We start from the raw sequence: 22197 nt of genomic DNA on the forward strand, positions 1-22197 counted from the left end.
AGATTTTTAAAATCTTCACAGAGACCTGCTAAAGTGAGGATTGCCTTCCAGGTTTTAGAGTGGCCTCCTGAGGCTCAGAGAAGGGTAAAAGCTTACACAGGTTCACATGTAAAGGTATGTCCCAGCCGTGATTTGAATCCACGTCTTCTTGCCTTTAGAGCTTGTACACCCTATCACTCTACCTCTCTTAGTCTTCAGTCCTTGTTCCTTTAAAATTCTGAACCTGGGCATTTGTAGTTTTATCAGCTAAGCAGAAAAAGTAATATCTTTCTCTTAGTGTTTGCAATGATGGAGGGTCTTGTACAATTCTTATTATATCTGCCAAGGGGCCCTTAGACTAGTCATTCAATTTAGATAAACTCCTACACTTGTTTACTTTAAATAAGGATGCTTGATGTGCTCAATGGGTGAGTGTGGGTGACTTCGGGCGGGGAGAAAGTACTAAAGTTGTTTCAGCTGTCCAGATCAATTTTGAATGCAGCCCATCAGACCTTAAATCCCTGTTATCAAAAGCTATGTACATTGCAAATCGATTTAATTTATTCTGGAGTGATAAGAGGTGAGAAGTTTGTGTGTGTGTAGGTTTCCTGGCACAATCAAAGGGGGTTGGAAAAGCATCACAGCTTCTATTCGTCTTCACAAATATAAATGCTGACCTCCAAGGGGAAGCTCTGTCTGATATAAACCCTCCATATCTTGAGTACTTTGGGTGAAGGCGTTAAAGGACATCACTCAAGCGAAATCTCATGGCTACCACCGGACTATGGATCACTGATGAATGAGCCAGCAGTTGAATGTTTAGCAGGCTGTGACGACTTTGCACGGGAATATGAAAATTTATTACCAGCTTGCCACATCAGCGCCTGCCCTGCCTGATTTCCTGGTTCCCTCCCGGTGGCTACTCCCACTCCATCTGACAGTCAAACCCCTCTCGCTCCCCATTCCCCTCCCCCGCAGAGAATTGATGGTCTAAACTGTCACGGAGTCCTGGCCGTCATTTTTCAAGAAATCTGGTACCCAAGATGATGCCTTTGGATCAGGGATTTTATTTAGGAGTAGTAGTATGCGCTGAATTGTTTTCTACATGACCTTGCTGAGGGGGTTAAAGGGTGTCCGTTTTGCGTGCTGTGGAATTTGTGCAGCCCCAAAAATATGCACGGTGGGGGGTTGGGGGGGAGAAGGAGGCAGAAGGGAAAGGAGCCGCGGAGAGGAGAGCCAGGGAGAAGAGGAAGGAGGAGAGACCGGGAGAGCGCAGCATCAGGCAGACAGGCGCCGCCAGCCAATCAGAGGCGCGCTCGGGAGCTGCAGAGACCCAGCCTCGGAGCCCAGGGCTCGAGGTGCGCGGAGCCTGAGTCTGGGCTTTCCGAGGACCGCGAGCAGCTGTGCCCAGAGCTCTGGGAAAGTCCCCTCTCTTTGCTTCTTATAAATTAAGTTCCTTTCCACCAGTTAGGGCAAGTCCGCCAAGGTAAGGCTTCAATAAATGACACTTTACTCTCTAGTGACATGAATATTTTTGTGTACAGCGGGGCTGCTTTACCCAGTTCTGAGTCAAAGCAATATTGGGTGAAATCTTCCTCTCCGATGGGTTTCACAGGATCGAGGCTGAGGGGAAAGTTGTAGCTAATGCAGGCTGCCTTATCGCTGGTATACATTTGAATTTTCTTATGCAGGAATGCTGCCATAGAGCCTATCGAATGCGAGTCTCAGAATCCAGCTGCGTGTCTGTTTATGTTTATCTGTGCCTGTGCTGTTGTCTTCCCTGAAGAAGTTGGAAGGATACTCTGCAAGGCACATTGCAATAGTGATGGCATCAGTATAAGCTGTCATTTATGTCTATCTGTAAAAGTGAGGGGACGCATGGTCAGAATAGAAACAGGGGCACTGAAATTGAATTTTCGATAGTGCTTTTTTTAATTATTGCCTTTCCAGTATCCTCTAAAATTACGTGATTTCTGAGCACTGAAACTGCAGCAGGACAAGCCTCATTTATATTCTTTCATTCTTTTTTTTTTTCTTCCCACGAATCCCTGCCTTAAATGCTTATTAAAGCTTAAGATGAAACTTTTGCTTCTTTTAAAGGGCACTTATAAATGATGCATGAAAAGAAATTAGGTAGGCTCCTGTGATCAGCAACACACTTTATTTATGTTTGTTAACTCTCATGCATTTCCTTTTCTTAACTTCTTGTTTGAGTGTGGAAGTAATTATTATTTTGTCTTGATTTTTATGTCTTCAAAACAAGGTAAATTATGCCTTATGCGTGTGTGTGTGTGTGTGTGTGTGTGTATGTGTTGTCTGTACAGATGTGGCTCTAGGCAAACCTCTCATATGTAACAGGTGAAAAAATAGAATTTTATTAGCTAGGGCTATTAAAATATTTTTATTTCAATGTCTCATTGCATTTAATGTTGTAGTCAAGAATAAATGTTCCTTGCTTTTTTCCTGTTGGAAGTCAAGAAAAAAAAAAATAAAAATCTTAGCTAAAAGTATTATGGTTTTCGGTTTGCTCAGGTGATGGCATCACTGCTTTGAGCCGAGAGACAGATCAGAGGAAGATTTTGTTATGCAGCCAAAAAAACTAACTACAGGCTCTGACTGTGTTTTCAAACCTTTATTTTTCACTCTGGGATCACCCACAGATTTTTCAAAGCAGGGGACTTTGCTCCTGCAATAATTGTTCTTTTTTATTTTAGTGTATTTGTCTTACCAGAGAAAATGCTTAATTCTAAATCAGGAGTTTGAGGTCCAGCCTAGATCTTACATATACCTTGTTGGGATGTGGGAGGAAGATGACAGGATGTGATACTCGTAGATAATGAGTTCCATTGTGTAACACTCTGGTGCTATCACCTATTATGATTGCAGTTGCCCTCAAGCCTCCTGTTGTTTATTTAATTCTGGATATCTTAATAATAAATTGACCTGGTATAGGTCAACTGATGCACTTCCCCCAGAAGACATTCACTTAGTGCACCTTGGTGAGTATTTTATGAACTATACTTCTGATGCTTTTTCTCAGAGACAGCCAACTTAAAAAACCAACCAAACAAACAAAAAGGAACTGATACCAATGGTCAAGATTGATTGCCTCTCTGAAAACAATGGGAGGTAGAAAATGAGCATTGGCTATTATACATGCAACAGAAATGCCCAGCTGAAGATAACCCAATAGCAACGGAGAATATAATAGTAGAAGGACAGTGAGTGGCAGGAAACTCTAGCTGTAACTGTATCCAGTGCAGACTGATTATAATTAGCTATAGCAGTCACAAGTATGAGCAATAGCACCCGGTGCTAGAATGAAGTCCATACATTGTGCAATTTGGAAATTATTATTCCTCTCAATGACTGATTTCAAATAGATATAGTGGACTTGTGAGAATATATGAGTCATTTATTCCAACTTTATAAATTATTTAGATGAAAGCTGCTATAAATATAAAGTACTTTTTGTCCCATTGGCTGATATAAATAGCATTATTATGCTTTGCATTGATTTTTGCAGTCTGATGAATACAAACCACATGTTTGCAAGTTTTTGGGTCCCAACAGCCCTGTATTTAACTTATTGCACAGAAGTATACCTTAAGTATCTGCAACCTGACTTAACTGTCTTTCAGACTCTAAACATGCATGTAACACTTCAACCAAGCTAGGATAAAACATATTGAACTTATTGACCAGGAAAAACTTACTTCTTTTGAATCCATATATCTGACACAGTGAAGTCTAGTGAAGAATGAGAGAGATTGACACATTAAAGACAAAGCAGGTATATGGTGTTCTTTGTGTTTCTTTTTTTTTTTAATTAAGTACAGAACTTTAAGCCCTCATGTGCTTAATTGTATGACTTCATTATACTTGCATTATACATATCTATAGTACTGCATTTTAGATTAGGCCTTCTTAACCTTGGTGCTGTTGGTATTGTGAGCTCTATCATTCTCCTGGGGGACTTTTCTGTGTATTGTAGGCTCCTTAGTAGCATACCTATTCTCTACCCACTAGATCCCAGTAGTAGCACCTCCAACTTGTGTCAATAAAAAAATCTCTCTATACATTGTTAGACATTGTTAACTATCCCCTGGGGAGGATGCAAAATTACATTGAGAACCACTGCTTAGAGCAATTTTGAGCAGTGGTTCTCAATGCAATTTTGAGAACCACTCAGTGGGAACCACTGCTCTAAGCCAAACCAAAGGATGTATATAGAAAAAAGTTCATGCATATGCTATTTGAGTAGGCAACTGCCCAGTCCAGTTTGGATGCTCTACAGATAAATCCCCTCATTTCGCTTTGATAATGAATGGGTTTCAATTGGTAGGTGTTTTACTAGATCCCTAACACAGTACTGTGGAAGATCTTGCCAGTAAACTGAGAGACGAGGGCTATATTATCATATGCTAACATTTTTGGGACAAGAGGAAATGAAAACTGAGAGATAGTATAAATGTTGAGGTTGAAGACAAATTTCACTTTAATTTTCTTCAGATGATCCTTTAATATAAATAATAAATAAATAAAGATACTGGTTCTTCTCTATAATGGCTTCTACTATTATATTTTGGGAGTTTGTATATGTGTGGGTTGTAGGGAGGGAGCATTCACTCTAGTTATTCTATATGCTTGGAGTAGTTTCTAGTGTTTAAAGCCTCCAGAAGTAAAATGAGAACAGTTTGATTTAAAAGGTACAGTTTTAGACAAGTGCTGATGTGTAGCACAATGGAAAAGAACTGAGCTTAATGATTTGAAGACATGGCAGAGGGTGCATACTGACATGGATTAACGCATCATGCGTGTCTGATCTTTAGGCCATTTTCTTTATCCATAAAAGATGATGATAAGAGGTGTAAAAACCCAATATACAAGGTTTCATACTGGCTTACAATTTGTAAAGCTCTACACTAATGTTGGTAAATTATCATAGATTCAGTGTCTTTGATGATTTGTCTGATTAAAATGGATTAAGCATGCTGAGTCTTTCAGTTATTCTAGTGTGGTTAAAAATCATCTACAAGAAAGGTTAATATTCTCTGCTATATTATTTTCATGGATGAAAGTGAACATCTAAATTTCTAATATTTTCAAATCTAAAATTTGAAATATGTGATTTAAGATTATGAATACACCTCAATTTTTTTCTTATTTCCATCCTTCCTCATATTATCCACATTTAAAATTTATTATAAAAATGTAGACATATAAAACGTAGAATGTGACTTGAGATTTACTCTTAAACAGTAACCATTATTAATGCTTGATGTATATTTTAAAAATAATTTTTCAATGAATAGATTAATATGGATATATATACAAGTAAAATTATATATTTTTAGAAAGATATAGTGATATACATAGAGAGGCATACAGTCACATAAACCCATGTGCACAAATATATATTTAAATAAATACAATTTCATAATATTATATGTAACTAATTTTGTAGGATGTTTGTCTTCCATGTGAATAGTAGAGAGGATACATGATTTTTCCATGAGTCCAGTGTGCCATTAGGCCTAGGTCTGATGCTTAGTTCAATGTTGAAGACATCCATTTGTTTACAGGTCACTCATTAAGTCAAGGAACTTTGAATTGGTGGGTGTCCCTGCCATATTTAGTATTATGCATTTTGATTATTGCATATGGTTGCATAGATATTTTTAAATAATCCCTTATTACAATCTTTTTAAATGACAAAGAGAAGACCAACACAAGTTAAACAATTAAGAACCTCTATCACTGCTGGTAGTGTTTTGACTTCTAAGTGTGGTACACGTTCCAGGAAACTATTTCTGGGAAAATTAGCAGGTAGAGAGGAAATGTAGGAGCAGGTGTAAGAGGAGCATTTGCCCTAGTGCACCCTGACATGCTCAGATGTTGCTTTTGTGGATACTAGAAAGTTCTGATATGTAAATTTCTACATTGTTGAGCCACATAAATTTAGAAATTTCTTGGTAGGTCTGAGAACAAAATGAACAAAGTTTGATCCCTAAAAATATTGAGTGAAATATTTGCTTTAATCAACGTCCTTCAATGCCAGGACTATGTCTTATTCAAGATTTTACTCAAAGCACACGGAATATGATAGATGAATTGTTGGTAAAATAAATTGAAGATGTGCAGACGCCTCCACTGAAAGGGAATTCAACTATCATTTCTGTTTCATTTTATGTTTAGATGATCATAAGGATTCTCAAATAGGTATTTATTGCCATTATTTTGAGGCCTTTAGGATTAGTACAGATGACTTACATATGACTTATATGTAACTATGCACAATTAGATATTACTGATAATTTCATTTGATCCAATTATTTTCAGTCTACCTGATATTAAAAGTATTTTAAATAAAAATATCTAGGTTACATCCACAGTTACCAATGTGATATAAATGAGATAGGGTGCCATTTCAATCCATCAAATTATACATATATATATTTTTGATATGAGTTACAGATATTTCTCCATTATGTCTTTAATTTTGGCTTTTTTTTTTTTTTTTTCGAGACGGAGTCTTGCTCTGTCGCCCAGGCTGGAGTGCAGTGGCGCAATCTTGGCTCACTGCAAGCTCCACCTCCCAGGGGTTCAAGCGATTCTCCTGCCTCAGCCTCCCAAGTATCTGGGACTATAGGTGCCTGCCACCAAGCCCGGCTAATTTTTTGTATTATTAGTAGAGACGGGGTTTCACCATGTTAGCCAGGATGGTCATAATCTCCTGACCTCGTGATCCTCGTGATCCACACGCCTTGGCCTCCCAAAGTGCTGGGATTACAGGTGTGAGCCATGGTGCCTGGCCTCGAATTATAATATTTAAAAGAATTTCTGAAACCAATGTTGACACAGTTATGATAAAACTTTTACTTGTATTTACTCCTGCCTGGTGGAAGTGAAAATCAATATATCGATTTTAAAAAGCAATTTGCAACCCATTGTGAGAGATAGGAAAGTGTAGTTTCCCTTATACACAACTTGTGGGAATAAATTAGGAAATAATTAAAAATATCACAAAAATGAAGAAACTCTTTAATAAGTTAAAATTAATTTAATAATTTGAATCAAAGAATGATAAATGTATGGCAATTAAATATAATTTACTAAGCTTGATACTAAATTTTATGTATGCTATAATTTTTAAAAAATTTTCGGAAAAATTTTGAGAGAAAAATGTGAGTTTTCTAGATTTTTCTGTGTTGTTTATATTGTATTTATTTTGTAATGTCTCATTAGTAGTTTTTACTAATGTGATATAATTTGAATGAGCCATGATAGTGTCCATGAAAATCTATTTTGGTTGTAGTGAATTTTTCTTGTTATGGAGAACCCACTTTTTGAGTCATTTGTTCTATTTAGCTTAGCAATAGATGGGAAAGCGTTGTATGATTAAGATTATAAAATAAACCAGTTCCCAAAGACCAATCAGTAAAGTTCCTATTTTGATAACTAAAATTCTACCTGTAGAAATTTTTTAAAGCAAAAATAAAATCCAATTGCATATTAAATTATATTTTTCCTGTTATATAGTAAATTAAAATTTTGTATTCATTCATTCATGGAGGTTGCCATCTGTTTGGGAAGAAAGCTGGTAAACAAGGGCATAATTAGTATTTTGTAGTATTTGTAGAAAATTGTTAAAGAGAAAAAATGAAAAAGGGATGCAGAAAAAAATTGTCAAGAGATAGATGGTGGTTTGATATTTTATCTATTTGGCTAGGAAGCCTGGGAGGAAGTGTGGATATGAACCATGTTGCTGTCTCAGGAACCATATTCCAGGGAGAGTGAAAAGCAAGTGCAAAAGCCCTAGGGAAGGAGCACCCCTGGCTATCTGACACATAACAAGAACAGCAGAGCTGAGTGAAATAATTGAAATGGAGTGTTATGATCTGAATGTGTCCCTCAAAATTCATGTCTTGGAAACTTTACCTCCAATGCAACAATTTTGAGAAGTGGCATCTTTTGAAAAATGCTTAGGTCATAAGGATGTGAATTACAGCCCTTATTAAGAGAGCTTTTGGGAGTGGGTTCACTTCCTCTTGCCACAACATGAAGACCCAGCAAGAAAGCCCTCACCAGATGCCAGTGCCTCAATCCTGGACTTCTTAGCCTCCACAACTGAACTGTGAGGAAATAAATGCCTGCTCTTTATAAATTATTCTTTCTGTGGTGTTTTGTTATAGCAGCAGAAAATGGACTAACAAATAGCATACAGGAGGTGATAATGTTAAGAAATAATAGAAACCCGATCATGTGTAGATCCTGTAGATTTGTTTAAGAACTTTGGATTTTTCCTACAAGAGTATGGATGGTATTTGATCATTCTGAGCAGAGACGTGACATTATCTGATCTGTATTTCAACAAGAAACTCTTGTCACTCTGTTGCAGATAGACTGAAGAGGAGCAAGAACAGAAACAGGGAGCCAGTTACAGATCTATCCCAAGAATTCTGGGGAGAGATGATGATGTCTGCAGCAGAGTGACAGCAGTGGAGATTGAGAGAAAAGGTTTGATTCTGTATTTATCATGAAAATAAAGTTGGCAGGATATGATACTGCTTAAGATATAAGTCTGATGGGGGAAAGTGATGTGAAAGGATAAATTGTGATATTTGTATCCTAAACAATAAGAGGGCTGCAACTGATATTCCCTAAGAAGCAAAATAATTGAGGAGAATCAAGTTGGGCAGGAGAAGGAGAGAGGCAGTAGAAGTAAAGACCTGAGTTTTGCACATATATTGATTGAGATGTCCAAGTGGGGATAAAATGCAGTCAATGGAATACGCAACTGTGGAGTTGCAGGGAGAGCTTTGTGGTGCGGGTATAAAATACAAATTTGTATGCAATATTAGATTGCACTTAAAATGAAGAGACTGAATATGAGAGAAAATGTTAAAAACATAACGGCCTGGAATTGGAGCAACGAACACCTGTGGGTTCAAAAGATGGGGAGAAACTGGCAACTAAGGAGTAGCTGTAGTGGGAGGGGGAAGCTCCAGTGAGTGACTGTCTTGAAGCCTGGGAAGATGGACTTCAAGGAAGACACTGTCTTGAAATACATTTAAATTATGGAAATGGAAACTCACAAATACATATGAACACATATTCAATATATATTTAGTGGAATTTTTATTTTAGGTATAAAGAGTGTATTTCCTTAATTAAAAAAATCATCTTAAAAATTTTTGTGGTTGCTTACTTTTTCTGATGTATGTATTTATGTAAATCATTCTATATTCAAGGTGAGTCCATTTGTTTGTGTCATCTGTGATTTCTCTCAGCAGTGTTTTATAGTTCTCCTTGTAGAGGTCTTTCACCTCCTTGGTTAAGTATATTCCTAAGTTTTGTTTTGTTTTGTTTTTTGCTGTTGTAAAAGGGGTTGAGTTCTTGATTTGATTCTCTGTTTGGTCGCTGTTGGTGTATAGAAGAACTACTGATTTGCGTACATTAATTTTGTATCTGGAACTTTGCTGAATTATATTATCAGTTCTAGGAGCTTTCTGGAATAGTCTTTAAGGTTTTCTAGGTAAACAATCATATCATCAGCAAACAGTGACAGTTTGACTTCTTCTTTACCAATTTCGATGCTTTATTTCTTTCTCTTGTCTGATTGCTCTAGCTAGGACTTCCAGTACTATGTTGAAGCTGAGTGGTGAGAGTGGGCATCCTTGTCTTGTTCCAGTTCTCAGAGGGAATGCTTTCAACTTTTTCCCATTCGGTATTATGTTAGCTGTGGGTTTGTCGTAGATGGCTTTTATTACCTCAATGTGAATCTGCTATTAGAAACAAATGGAACATTCTTGATGCCATAAAAACAACTATTGCCACAAAGTACTCATTTAATCATCTATGTATTTTATTAGTCAACGTATTTTTATCTTCTATTATATTTATTAGGTTTACCTAAATTGGGTGCTATAATTATTGCTTTTTCAGATCTGACTAGGTAGCAGCATAAACTATATCTCATTTAGTACTAATTCTTTTAAAATGTTGTTTCCTGTCAACCCCAATTTATGCTACAAATGATTATAGTAAAAGAAGAGTAGACAAAATATGAAGTTTCCCCACCCAATATATCAATTAAAAGACCATATGTTTTTACCTTGCCATTTCCTAGTGATTTATGCCCAGACTTTTAAGTGCAAGGTAAATCATTAGGAACCGAGATATAAATCTACAGTTTCAGCAGAAGGTCTGAGGTGATTAAGTTGTGAAACTGATATTTTAGCAAATATACAAGATTACTATATTGCAACATTATTTCAGCATTGTTCATACGAATTAAAGTATTCCTTCATACAACTATGCCAAGACACACTCTGCTTCAACACACACACACACACACTCCATCCCCACCAACAATCACCTTATGACTTTATAATCACACCTTATTAAACTTAAGAGACTATAATCAGCTTGATTAGCTAGTTCTTTATCAACCAAGCTTCACTCAGAATATTTGTATTCTAAGATAAACTAAGTGAAGTAGCTTCTGAAACTCACTCTATGAGTGAAGTTACAACAATACTTCAAACATATTAATGTATAAGTGCTGCATGTGACTACCTTGAATGCTAGCATGGTAGGCAGCATAATGGTCCCCAAGATGTTCACATACTAATCGCTGTAACTTGTGATTATATTACATGGCAGTGGAGGGTTATGATTGCAGATGGAATTAAGGTTGTCTATCAGAGAGCCTAAAGTAGGGAAATGATCCTGGATAAACTTGGTGGGTCCAATGTAATCCCAAGGCTCTTTAAAAGTGAAAGAGGGAGGAAGAGAGGAGGACACAGTGATCATGTGAGAAGGACTCAATCTGATTTTGCTGGTTTGGAGTATGAAGGAAGAGGGCCAAGTGCTTTGGTCAGCATCCAGAAACTGGAAAAGACAAAGGAAATGGATTCTCCCCTAGTACCTCTAGAACGGAATACAGCCATGCTAACACTTTGATTTTAGCTCAGTTGAGACTTATGTCAGACTTCTTACCAACAGAGCTGCAAGATAATAACTTAGTGTTTTTTTAAAGCACTAAATTTGTGGTGCTTTCTGGCAATGGAAAACTAATAAAACTAGCATATTGAGGTTTCTGAAGTTCCTGCATATAAATAAACAGCACATCATGTGAATTTTCCAAGGAGAAACATATAGAAAGTTATTTAATCTGTAATAATTATACTATCAGTCTGGAATTGTTATATTGCTCAAAATTAAATTGATGAAAAAGTCATATGAAACCCAAAGCTTAGTTTCCTGAAGGATGCTAGTTGCCTCAAAAAGAAGGTAAATGTTACTCCTAATGAAAGAAAATAATTTATACTCCCTAATGAATACGTTCTTATCTCTAGTAATTATATATTATTACTGTTTATGTGAGTTTATTGAACTTCCAGTTCCTGTGTCCAAACATGATTAAAATAGTATTGAATTATTTTGTACAGTCTTAGGTAAATTATTCATCCATGCAAACAATAAACAAAGTAAAATATAGAATATTTGCAAAAGAAACATATTACCCTCTCTGCTTTTTACTTTTGTAGTGCAGGAAATAGTTACTCAACTTTTGCGCAATGTCATTTAAAAAAGTGAATTCAATCATAGTAGAATATTCTATAGCTCAATTAAAAAATGTAACCTTATATAATTAACAAAGATTGGCTTAGAATGAGAATATAGAAATCTGTGTGTTTACTGATCAAACTAATTTTTAACTAAGAGACTAGAATGTTGCTCAACCTTTTTAAAACTGCTAAATAGGGAAAAATTTATCCTTCCAGTTTGAATGGCCTTATCTGATGTTTAAATCATAACACCTATGAAAATGTTCATAGAAAAATGTCAAATTTCAAGGGTATTAAAAAATAAAAGAATGGATTAAGGCAAATTAATTAAATTTGGCTAATATCAATTTTCTTTCTTTCTTTAAAATGTCTCATGGATATTGTTTGCTTATACCTGGTTATAAAAGCCCTCTTTAGCATAGGATTCTAAAAGCAGTCATATGATTTGCCTGCCTGCACATGAAACAATCCTAGACATGATGGAGTATGCAAATGGGGTGACATATACCAGTCTTCTCTAATCTGGCTTATTGGTGATGTTGGAAATACTGGCACAAATTGTCCATCTGAGTTTCTGTATTCTTTATCAGAGTGCCTCATTCAAATAATTGAATTCTAGGTAATAAAAAACGTGCAAATGAGCCAAAGCTTTGGGGAATAACTTCAGCTAACTGCAAAGCCTGTGAAAGCACCAGTTTGCCGAGATTACATCAGCATCTGATCTGCTTCCAAAGAACCTGGCTGGGTACTCATAAGCAGAACCAACTCCCAATAATGTGTTCATTTCTGACACACAAGGAAGTGCCATTTTGTTTTTCTCTTACATGTTTACTTTCCTGAATTTTTTTTTTGTTCTTTTAATTTCTTAAGTGACAGGTGTTTATTGTAACAAGTCAAATTATACTTTGTTTCCCTTTCTTCAATCCCACTGAGCTGAAATATCTACAAACTATATATCCACAAATTAATACTTTGTTTATCCACTTACACCTTTTTCCATAAACCTGAAAAACATATATATTTAAACATGCAAACATTAATTTTATTCAGCTTTTTAAAAATCAGGTGTTATTTAACCCATACTACTCTACTTAATCCTTACTTAATATTAGATCATTAAAATCTCTACAAAACAATATGTCAATCTGATGTGTTCTTGTCTTTATTTTTGCCTCGTAACTCATTTTCATCCCTGTTTCTGTCTTTATATCCTGTCATGTTGCCATAAGTTAGTCTTATCCTTTGAAATTTGTAGGTATTCTTTTGTTTTCCTATTTTCAACTCTATATCATTATATTTCTAACAATATTATTTCTTTCCTCTGTCACTCTGGATTCTACCAATCTTTCTAATCCTCCCAATCCCCTCCAGTCCTCATTAATCCTCTTTTTTCGGAGACCATCTACCTTATACTACTAAAGAATATGCCTGAGTAATAGAGCCATCTGATCTTCTGAAACCCCTCAGTAAGACTAAGTCCATATTTCTTCCCTGAAATACTGCAGTTGACAATCTTCAATTGGTGATTCTTCGAGATTGTTGAAAGGTCATAACCATTAGTTTACTACTGTGTCCACTCTGTACTGAAACAACAAATGTGTGTGTATGTGCGTGTTTGTGTGTGTGTGTGTAGATAAAATGTATTTTTCCCCTCAACTCTTTTTTTGTAATTATGTAGATTGCCAGAATCTGTGAGCTTTTTGCATTGTCTGTGATATCTAAAGACCTTTATTTTCCTAGATCTTTTAAATGTATTATGTAAAGTAAAATTTAAAATAGTTTTTCTTCAGAGTTTTTAAACAGAATTTATGGAAGTTTAATTAAGAATTATTTAATTTGAGCCATTTAACACTCACTCAGGTAATAAAAGGGAAAAGAAGCATGAAACAATAAGAATCAATAGAATATGAATTTCACTGGGTCGAAATTTGCTAAGTATGAATCACCGTTTCAGATGAGGTGCTCTCGCCAACTTCAGAGGCAGTTCTTGTGTGACTGTGACTCTGGAAATAAGTAACCGTTAGGAATAGCTGTTTCTCTGAGAAAGCATCTCACTCCATTTTCAGTCCAGTGCTAAAGACGATTTAATGTGTATGCAAAAAGGTATTTTTAACACTTAAATTTGGTATTAGCATCCTGGATGTGCTGACTCTTCCAAGTGTAAAATTGTGCTTTCAGAAAGAAGTAAACTAGGACACTTTGTCAGCATCCTAGAAATGATACCCATTCTTTTACTAAAAGAAATGCCAAACATTTAAAATGAAAAAGTAACACATTAACTAAATGGAAAAACCAGATTGTTCTAATCAATAAACTCTACAATAATAGTTTGTTCTTAGCTAATATGTGTTTATATCTCTAATTTATTACCAACTGCAAAAAAGTATTATTTATAAAAATTTGATTTCCTGAGAGACATAAAATATTTAAAATAACAATTGCCTCAAATCAAATCGTGTTTAATTGTTATTGAACTTTCTGCTCTAAATGCTCAACCTAGACCTTGCCTTTCATTGAAAATACCTTCACTCAGATATTTTTGTAGTACACAATCCTCCTACAAACCTCATCATTTACTTTTCTTCATACTTATTTTTCATCTAGCACTACTCAATTTTTTCCCAACATATTGAATTTTATTTAAAAATCACTACCTAAGAAAATTACAGTTTTATGACACATAAAAGTATATTATTTTGGGAAAATGAGTTTCATTGTACAAAAATATACAAATTTAACATAATTTTTATTAAGTACGATGTGGAGACATGGTATGCTGAAAAAATCATAGAAATTATTTAAGTAAAATGTATACTTTGAACTCAGATTTTATATAACTTATTGATTTAGTTAATGTTATATTTATATAATGTATCATTTATAATTTACTTGTGCATGCATAGTCAACCAGATTAACTGCCAGTTTTCTCTGGAACCTCAACATGTAGTAATCGTTTTTTATATGACATTTCCTTCTTGGCCTACTGCACAGGAGTGTAGGTAGATATTGTTAACTTCATTTTGTAGAAGAGTACATTTAAGTCATAGAAGTTCCTAGATGGTCCTACGGGACACACTTACTTAAAAGTAGCCGGGTCAGAATGGAGCATGCCCAGCTTTCCTCTTCCATCCATAATGCCTCTTCACAGGCCAGCACCCACACGCCCTGCACCCTGGATCCCAGCTGATGGGCTCATATCACATTTCAGAAATAAATTTGCTAAATCAACGGGACAGTGACAAGCTCACTTCCACCAATCTATATGAACTAGTGCCAATATTCCTATCTCTTGCCTCTATTCAAATTATAATGAAGGACAACGCCTGCTATATCTGCACCTCCTTCTCAGGATTCTGTCCCCATACCCTCCCTGACTTCTCTCTTTAATTGGTTACATCATTAAAGTATCACTCTCTAATGGTCCTTCCCATAAGTGTGCTCTGGAAACTTCCATCTTTTTTTTTTTTTTTTTTTTTTTTTGGGACAGGATCTCATTCTGTCGCCCAGGCTGGAGTGCAATGGTGTGATCTCAGCTCACTGCAACCTCTGCCTCCTGGATTCTGCCTCAGCCTCCCAAGTAGCTGGGATTACAGGTGCACATGACCATGCCTGGCTAATCTTTGTATTTTAGTAGAGACGGGGTTTCACCACATTGGCCAGGCTAGTCTCGAACTCCCGAACTCAAGTGATCTGCCCGCCTCGGCCTCCCAAATTGGTGGAAACTTCCATCTTTAAAACACATCCAGGGACAACACCGCCTATTTACTCTGCTCAGATTTAACATGTTTCTGACATCTGAGTAAATGATCCCATTTGTACCAGTCTGAAAACTGAGAAAGATCCTTTACACCTTTGTGACCCTTATACCTCCTACCACTGTCAGATCCTATATGTTCTAACCCTAAAATATTTTAAAAATATGTTCACTATGTGTATCTTTGCTACCACCTTACTGGTTCAAATCACCATGATCTCTTCTATAATGATTTATTTCATTTGGCTTGCATCATCAAATACCCTTCTCGAATCATTCATATATTCATATGACAATCAGCAAATACTCCCTCTAAGTGTAAATCAATAGATGTTGTTCCTCTCTTTCAAAACTCTTCCAAGGATCCCAATATGAAAAACAGGAGGCTAAATTCTTGCCATCACCTCAAAAACTTTTTATATTCTCATCTGGCCTTCCTCTCCAGCTTGATCCCTATCTATGCTCATTAAGTGACAGTTTTATACTTTCCCTTCCTCAAATATGCTAAGCAGTTGAACCGGCTTGTTCCTTTAGTCTGAAATGTCCTTCTCTCATATTTTTTATGGTAAGCTTCTTGTCCTTCATGCTCTTCTCATCCTATTAAAAACAGAACCCTTTTCCCTAAAGTAGTTCTCTATCACACTAGCCAACTTTTTTCATGTTCTTCAATACTGTTTATTAGCTTATTCCTTTCCTTTTTTCTCACCTCCAAGTAAAAAGTAAACCTTCCTTAACCCAGGATATTGAGCATTCACTTACCTTTGGATTTCCAAGGTTTAAGAGATTTCCTGCCGCACAGCCCATACTATATCTCAGAAAATAAATCTGAAGTACATCGTACATAGATAATAGGACACAAGTGAATACCATACACAGGTAACCACCACTCTTACAAAATGGAATATTACCTGCATTCCTGAAGCCTACCTTTTGCACTTTTACAGTCCTATTCTCTTCCCCAGATATAACCTTTTTATCCTCACTGCTAACATTATATGTGGCGTTTGCCTGTGTATTTAAAATAAACCAAATTATACAGTATTTTTCCATTGAAAAATATTTCCACAGTGTTTTTCCATTGGCTTTTTAACATTACTTTTGTTAAAAGCATCCATTTTGTGGAATGAATCAGTTGTTTCTGCATTTTCATTCCTGTAGATTATTCCATTTTATAAATATACCATAAGTTATTTGTTCTACTACTGAAAGGCTTTTGTGCCATTTCTTTTATTAACGATTAACTGTAATATTATTAATTAATATTGTTGACTATTACTTGACATAATAATAGAAATGGCGCAAAAGCCCTTCAGTAGTAGAATGGATAATTTATGGTATATTTACTGTTGTATTTACTATTTACTACTATTCTATTTACTATTTCTATTAAAAACTATTACAAATAATATAACTATGAACAGTCTTGTATTTGACTTTTGGAGAACATATGTGTGCCTTTTTCCTGAGTGTATATTGTAAGTAGAATTGTTATAAGTTATGTATATATTCAGCTTTAATAGATAAAGACAAATCATATTCCAAAGTGGTTCTACTAATTTATGCTCCTACACCATTATGAGATATATTTTTGTTATTGTCTGTCTTATTCATTTTAGTCATTTTGGCAGGTATGTAGTGGTATCTCATTGTATTATTCCCCAAGCTATATTTTTAATCTTTAAAACTACAGTAAAATTTGAAAGAATAATGCAGTGAACATTCATACTCTTAAACTGGAGCCATCAATTGTTTTAATTTGCCACTTTCGCTTTATTGATAATGCACCGCCTTCATTTTTCTAACTGTTTGAAAACAACTTTTACCATTTGGATGCAGACTTTCAATGGTAGAAAATTGAAAAGCTTTCTGAATTTACAGACTTAGTAATTTTGACATTTAGTGAACATTTTCCTGATTTACTTTAATAGTTTTGCAAGTAGAATGGTAAGATGCAGTATAAATACAATAGACTAAGTATATTTATTTCAAGATGCTAAGGAAACAAATTTTGCTTTGCAACTTGTGAGGATAATATATAAATGAGAAAAACAAAGGCTGTGCTAAAAATAAACAAACTCATTCAATTTGTTCATCATATTTAAAGCATGAATCAGGTTTGAAATGCCATTTGCAGATAATGCCACCACCAAAAGAATATCGCATTTTCTTTGTATCATCTTTGTTTACTTAGTACAAATACAGTTATTGACAACCAAAGAATGGTAGTTTAGACCTCAGAAAGCACGTTTGTATTTTTTAAAACTTGAATAGGTTTCCCTTTATATGTAGTTCTTACTGGTATAATGGAGACTCCGATGGTGAAGCTAAATTATTGCACTATTTGGCAGATCACCTCGATTCACATTTCTTTCTCTCTCTCTCTTTTTTTTTTTTTTTAACGTTTAAGTTTAGAGGCACAAGTTAGGTTTGTTACATAGGTAAACTTGTGTCATGGAGGTTTGTTGTACCAATTATTTCATCACCCAGGTATTAAGCATAGTACTCATTAATTGTTTTTCTTGATCCTGTCTTCCTCCTTCCACCCTCCACCTTCGGAAAGGTCCCAGTGTGTGTTGTTCTCCTCTATGTGTCCATATGTTCTCATCATTTAGCTCCCATTTATAAGTGAGAACATGCAGTATTTGGCTTTCATATAGTAGGTTTCATGGTATGTTTTATGTTTCATAGTATGTTTTAATGACCAATAACCTCCACTGATGTACCAAGTTTCGCAAATGATCTTTCTGTTGCCTTTCATTCTTTTAAACAAACTGTCTTTTTATATATATATTAAAGTAATATGTGAAGCTCTGGTAATATATTTTAAACTTTGCTTCTAACAAAACTTTTCTGTGGCATTGAACTTTTTTTGCTGATTAGGTTTATAAGTGATGTATGTGAATTCATCCCTATACACTAGCTCTTGAACAATTGAAGGTGCAAGTCACTTTTGAGTACTTCTATTTTAATGGTTATTTTATACTGGAAAATGTTATTTTTATGATATTTACTTGAGAACAAGCAAACTGGATACCAGTTCTATTATATATTCTGAATATTTTCAGAATTTTACTTTATTTTTGTCTGGTATACTAGCATTTCATCAATAAGCATGCTTTGCTTTAATTAGGGTTAAAATGGATTAATTTGCTTTAAAATGAGCTATTTTTAAGACATCATGTTAAAAATATATTTCTTTTAGAATAAAATCTAAAAATAAGAAAGACTTATGCTCCAGCAGCTAGAGAAGAAATATGGGATTGCTGCACAAACTTTAATAATGTATTTTGTTTTCTTGTAAAATAGCATCACTCCGTCTCCAATGGAGATATTCTTCACTATCTGTTTTTAAAAAGTTTTCTGTATTACCTATATATGTCAACAAGTTAGTTTTCACTAAAATTCTATTTTTTTCTATCTTCTGTATTATTTTAAACACATATATCATATATATTTAATATATGTAGAATAATATTTAATCTCAAAGATTAAATATTATTTTACGGTATAAATAAATATATGAATAATTATTTTCCTGATAGGGATTTTCAAAAAATCTTATGAACTGTATTCCCATGAGTCTCGTGAACTTAGCATTTAAATATTTCTTCATTTAGGTTTTTTATAGTTGTCATCGGTTTACCCACAACACTACATAGCCTTTTAAAAGAAAACGTAATACAGTAATAGTTCCAAAACCTTAAGATAATGATTTAGGGAGTTTCCTATATAATATACCAATTTACCTAACTATATTTTAAAATTTTGATTTTTCACTTGTGATCTTAAATGAAAAATATTCCTGCAAAAGTGTAAAATGCTTAAATATATATTGAACAGAAGGATATCCTCTCTTATTGCTAAATTTAATTTTAAATATGGAAATGCATGACATTTATTATTAACAAATTATAAATATAAAGATGACTGTACCATGGCAGTATCAGTAATTTTTAGGAAAAATACTTATTATTTATGTTTATATTCTTGTGATATTTAGATATAGTATATATTAATACTATAATTTATTCATTGATGAATTTGCTTCTTTCTGTCTATTTCATTCTGAGCCTTTTTTATTCGTGCTGCCCTGGAGCTGTAGGTGTTTCTCAATGGTTATTTACTGACCATTTGTTTCTCACTCCCCTGTTCAGCTCATCAACTTTCATGGTTATCACTCATGTAATTTTATTGCTCCATGTATCTAGCTCAGTCCTTTAACCTCTAATCTGGTCTTTTATTTCCACCAATGAGCAGATCTTCTCCACTGTCTTATACTGTTCTATTCCTTAAACTTATTGGATGTAAAACATTCTTGGATTTTTAAATGTTTATATTACTATAATAAGGTGTTAATTTATAAACTCTTTAGGACACCTTCTTTTTTTATTTTATTATACTTTAAGTTTTAGGGTACATGTGCACAATGTGCAGGTTAGTTACATATGTATACATGTGCCATGCTGGTGTGCTGCACCCATTAACTCCTCATGTAGCATTAGGTATATCTCCTAATGCTATCCCTCCCCCCTCCCCCCACCACACAACAGTCCCCAGAGTGTGATGTTCCCCTTCCTGTGTCCATGTGTTCTCATTGTTCAATTCCCACCTATGAGTGAGAACATGCGGTGTTTGGTTTTTTGTCCTTGTGATAGTTTACTGAGAATGATGATTTCCAATTTCATCCATGTCCCTACAAAGGACATGAACTCATCCTTTTTTATGGCTGCATAGTATTCCATGGTATATATGTGCCACATTTTCTTAATCCAGTCTATCATTGTTGGACATTTGGGTTGGTTCCAAGTCTTTGCTATTGTGAATAGTGCCACAATAAACATACGTGTGCATGTGTCTTTATAGCAGCATGATTTATAGTCCTTTGGGTATATACCCAGTAATGGGATGGCTGGGTCAAATGGTATTTCTAGTTCTAGATCCCTGAGGAATCGCCACACTGACTTCCACAATGGTTGAACTAGTTTACAGTCCCACCGACAGTGCAAAATTGTTCCTATTTCTCCACATCCTCTCCAGCACCTGTTCTTTCCTGATTTTTTAATGATTGCCATTCTAACTGGTGTGAGATGGTATCTCATTGTGGTTTTGATTTGCATTTCTCTGATGGCCAGTGATGGTGAGCATTTTTTCATGTGTTTTTTGGCTGCATAAATGTCTTCTTTTGAGAAGTGTTTGTTCATGTCCTTCGCCCACTTTTTGATGGGGTTGTTTGTTTTTTTCTTGTAAATTTGTTTGAGTTCATTGTAGATTCTGTATATTAGCCCTTTGTCAGATGAGTAGGTTGTGAAAATTTTCTCCCGTTTTGTAGTTTGCCTGTTCACTGTGATGGTAGTTTCTTTTGCTGTGCAGAAGCTCTTTAGTTTAATTAGATCCCATTTGTCAATTCTGGCTTTTGTTGCCATTGCTTTTGGTGTTTTAGACATGAAGTCCTTGCCCATGCCTATGTCCTGAATGGTAATGCCTAGGTTTTCTTCTACGGTTTTTATGGTTTTAGGTCTAACGTTTAAGTCTTTAATCCATCTTGAATTAATTTTTGTTTAAGGTGTAAGGAAGGGATCCAGTTCCAGCTTTCTACATATGGCTAGCCAGTTTTCCCAGCACCATTTATTAAATAGGGAATCTTTTCCCCGTTGCTTGTTTTTCTCAGGTCTGTCAAAGATCTGATAGTTGTAGATATGTGGCGTTATTTCTGAGGGCTCTGTTCTATTCCATTGATCTATATCTCTGTTTTGGTACCAGTACCATGCTATTTTGGTTACTGTAGCCTTGTAGTATAGTTTGAAGTCAGGTAGCGTGATGCCTCCAGCTTTTTTCTTTTGGCTTAGGATTGACTTGCCGATGCAGGCTCTTTTTTGGTTCCATATGAACTTTAAAGTAATTTTTTTTCAATTCTGTGAAGAAAGTCATTGGTAGCTTGATGGGGATGGCATTGAATCTATAAATTACCTTGGGCAGTATGGCCATTTTCACGATATTGATTCTTCCCACCCATGAGCATGGAATGTTTTTCCATTTGTTTGTATCCTCTTTTATTTCATTGAGCAGTGGTTTGTAGTTATCCTTGAAGAGGTCCTTCACGTCCCTTGTAAGTTGGATTCCTAGGTATTTTATTCTCTTTGAAGCAATTGTGAATGGGAGTTCACTCATGATTTGGCTCTCTGTTTGTCTGTTATTGGTATATAAGAATGCTTGTGATTTTTGTACATTGATTTTGTATCCTGACACTTTGCTGAAGTTGCTTATCAGCTTAAGGAGATTTTGGGCTGAGACAATGGGGTTTTCTAGATATACAATCGTGTCATCTGCAGACAGGGACAATTTGACTTCCTCTTTTCCTAATTGAAAACCCTTTATTTCCTTCTCCTGCCTAATTGCCCTGGCCAGAACTTCCAACCCTATATTGAATAGGAGTGGTGAGAGAGGGCATCCCTGTCTTGTGCCAGTTTTCAAAGGGAATGCTTCCAGTTTTTGCCCATTCAGTATGATATTGGCTGTGGGTTTGTCATAGATAGCTCTTATTATTTTGAGATACGTAGGATACCTTCTTTTGTGATCAGTGTATCAGTGTTCCTTATGATGTAAATGAAAATATGTGCTATGCCATCTTCTATTTTTCTGAGACCAACATGATTTTATATAAGTATGAATGTGAGAATCAGTCACAAATTGTTTTGAAACTTAGTAACATTAAAGTTTATATCACCACAGGCAAGTTATATAATTTTCTCTCTGTACAATATGTACAACACAAACCAAAAGAATGAAAATTTTATGATTCTAGAACAGAACACAGTGTCAAGCACACAGAAGGCACTCAGTAAAACAGGTTTCATCGTCATTTCTATTCTTAACAGTTGAATGAATCT

The 22197-nt window shown here is 35.1% G+C and overlaps 1 protein-coding gene across 5 annotated transcripts in view; it reads left to right on the forward strand.

Moving 5' to 3' along the window:
* The window catches only part of CDH18 (cadherin 18), a 1104671-nt gene that overhangs the window by 585323 nt on the left and 497151 nt on the right, over positions 1 to 22197 (forward strand). For 2 of the 5 annotated variants that reach the window (XM_055112494.1, XM_008971208.4), the window contains exons 1-2: positions 1174 to 1465; positions 8381 to 8499. The gene's annotated coding sequence lies outside the window, so the exon portion shown is untranslated. Of the gene's footprint in view, positions 1 to 1173; positions 1466 to 8380; positions 8500 to 22197 lie in introns of those variants that run through there. The other 3 variants (XM_014344961.4, XM_034960255.3, XM_014344962.5) reach the window with 3 other exon arrangements.

Source organism: Pan paniscus, chromosome 4, assembly GCF_029289425.2.
Source record: "Pan paniscus chromosome 4, NHGRI_mPanPan1-v2.0_pri, whole genome shotgun sequence".
Taxonomy (NCBI): Eukaryota; Metazoa; Chordata; class Mammalia; order Primates; family Hominidae; genus Pan; species Pan paniscus.